This window comes from Gekko japonicus, unplaced genomic scaffold (genome assembly GCF_001447785.1).
Source record: "Gekko japonicus isolate JY-2015 unplaced genomic scaffold, Gekko_japonicus_V1.1 scaffold1250, whole genome shotgun sequence".
NCBI classification, from domain to species: domain Eukaryota; kingdom Metazoa; phylum Chordata; class Lepidosauria; order Squamata; family Gekkonidae; genus Gekko; species Gekko japonicus.
The window spans coordinates 142,591-145,516 of NW_015173163.1; the positions used below are offsets into that span (position 1 = coordinate 142,591).

At 50.6% G+C, this 2,926-nt stretch overlaps 1 pseudogene; it reads right to left on the reverse strand.

The window, feature by feature from the left end:
- The window catches only part of LOC107119863, an 18,862-nt pseudogene extending 18,354 nt beyond the window's left edge, over window positions 1-508 (reverse strand).
- Between the last annotated feature and the right edge of the window lie 2,418 nt (window positions 509-2,926).

The following is a 2,926-nucleotide window of genomic DNA, read 5'->3' on the forward strand; positions in this document are numbered from 1 at the left end:
AACACATTTTGCTATGATGATTTTCCATGGTATTAAAGAACTAAAGAAAATTAAAAATACCTAGAGGTATTTCAGAAGGCACTTGACTTTTAAAACAATGGGGACATGTTTTTCAAAGAGCTCCAGGGCACTGAGTGAATGAACCAGCTTTTATATTGGCGTTGTGTCCACAGTTTGTCAATCCAGTAGATGGGTAACTGGACCAGAGTGGTCCTATTCTGATATAGACCTGCACAAGTGACCACTTTAGGCCTCATTTCTTATATTTCAGTGTGTAGGCTTGCCAAACGATCCACAGTAAAAGGTCCTGTCTTTTAACAGAGAATCGGTGCATGGCCTTCACCGGATAAATAACATCCCATTAATGGGACAGGGCTTCCTTTTTCTACAGGCAGCTGGAAACTCTACCCTGGGATATCAATAATTACATCACTTGGTCAGAGCAGACATACGCCCTATGAGCTTTGCGCAGTGCCCTGCGAATCAGGGACGATTCCAATGCAATCATGGTGGAATTGATAAGCATTCCATAGATGTTTAGGAAAAAGGGGGCTCTATAGGACCAAGGCAACCCACTTTCCTTGCCATGCTGTGGTCTGCTTTTTCATTGGGTTCCGTGGCTCACTATTTTCTCTTTTAGGGCGGTGTTCTGTGGCAGGAGGAGAAGGATTCTCTCTGTGGACACAGCTTCATTTTTGGGCCAGCTCAACGAGCAAACGGATCAGACATTGGCTCCCAGTTGGGCCTGAGTTGATGGGCCACAGTGGAATGGAGAGGGCACCGGATAGGGTTGCCAAGTGGCACTTACCCTGCCGGCGGGGGACTCCTGATTGTATCCTGGCGCATAGAGTTTTCCCTTTTATGGCCGGGGCCCCGCCCCCAGCGTGCCCGGCATCATGATGTCACTTCCCTGTGACGTGCACGCTGGGGCGGGGTTCCCCCCGGGGCCCGATTCCCCGGCGTCGGGGAACAGGCCTCTGGGGCGGGGGAGATTTCCACCCCACAGGGGGACTTGGCAGCCCTAGCACCGGAGCATGTGCCATGCGGGCCTGCTCCACCTGTTCTGGGCAGCTCAATTTGTTGCGGCGGCAAGCACCTATCAGCAACCCTTTAGGGCAGTGATGGCGAACCTTTTAGAGACCGCGTGCCCAAGCTGCGACCCAAAACCCACTTATTTATCGCAAAGTGCCAACACGGCAATTTAACCTGAATACTGAGGTTTTACTTTAGAAAAAACAACTCATACATTAACTTAAGATGATCCAAACAAAGTAAGGAAAGCAATCCCAAATGCTTTCATTTACTTAAAATTATTTGGCAGAGAATTCGACACATTAATGACGGTCTGGGCCTGGCTGGGGCGATGGCACGCATGCCCACAGAGAGGGCTCTGAGTGCCACCTCTGGCACCCATGCCATAGGTTCGCCACCACTGCTATATCCCATTATGCTTGTAGGGGCGACGCCATTCCTAACAGTGACTTTGTTAATGCATCTATAGCTCTGCAATAAAGTATAACCTTTCTGATAAGCGTGTACTCAGTTGTTGGCTGTGGAACCTGACATTGCCATGGTTTGGGGGATGTGGGGCTTGCAGAGTGATGGCAATTCCTAAAGGCGGGGTGGGAGTGAGTGTGTGAATGGCTTGACCATGCCACTTCATACTAACAGGTCTTGTCATTGTTTTATTAATAAATAAAGGGGCCTTTAGTTTCAGATCCCACAGGGATCGAGAGAGCTCCGCATACGGCCAGTGGGGAGCTCCGAAATATTTTAAAGGTTAGTTTGGGCCACTAATTGCCTCACCCCCTGTACAGGGGCGATGGCATTCACCTTTCCGAGAAGGGAAACGACGTTTTCCTTCAGGATTTGCGGCAATGGCTTAAGCTAGTTCTAGGTATTTGAGTGGGCGCAGGGGCCTAAGCAGAGGCTTGGCCCTTGTGGTGGCAGAATTAAGTTTAAATAAAGTTCAGCGGCTACGTAAGCACCAATCAATGACCCCTGGGGGGGTAGAGGGGTCTGCGGGATCAACCCTGAGGCCGTGCGGCCAGGGATGAGGCTGGCAGACTGCCTATGGGGACGGCCATGATGGAGACTCAGCGCTGGCCGTGCGGTGGGTGCACATCCCAATCATTGGCTCGGCTGGGTTTGCAAGCAACTTACGGTTGGCTCCAACCCGGGGCCATGGTGTCTTCCCTTTCATACGGTTAAGGATGGGGTCAAAGCGACACCAGGCCTTTCCGTGCCACTGTTTTTCATGTTTGCCCTTGCCGTTACTTTAATATGTTAATAAAGTGGTCTTATTTCATCCAACCTTGGTTGTCCGACTCTTTCTTCCGTCTGAGGGGGCAATCTGAAGACAAGGAATGTGCCGTGGAGTCACAAACGATTCAAACCTAGGGCTGCCAGGTCGCCAAGACCACCACCAGGGGATGATAGATGATAAAGGTTGCCAGATCCGGGTTGGGAAACTCCTGGGGATTTGGGGGTGGAGCCTGGGGAGGACAGGGGACCTCAGTGGGGCACAATGCCATAGAGTCCACCCTCCAGATCATTCATTTTCTCCAGGGGAACTGATCTCTGAAGTCTGGAGATGAACTGTAATTCCAGGCATCCCTAGAGGAACCCTATCCATGGGGTGTTCCAAGCAAGAGACCAGCAGAGGTGGTTTGCCGTTGCTTTCCTCTGCACAGCAACCCCAGTCTGCTTTGGTGGTCTCCAATCCAAGTACTCACCACGGCCAATCCTGCTTAGCTCCCAAGTTCTGACAAGCCCGGGTTAAACTGGGCTAACCAATCTGGCAACAGTAACCGCATGTAAGGCTCCCATTAGAAGATCTCTAGGGATCTCTAGGGATATCAGGGATATCTAGGGAACCTAAACAGCATAATAAAAAGTAGAGACATCATCCTGCCAATAAAAGTCC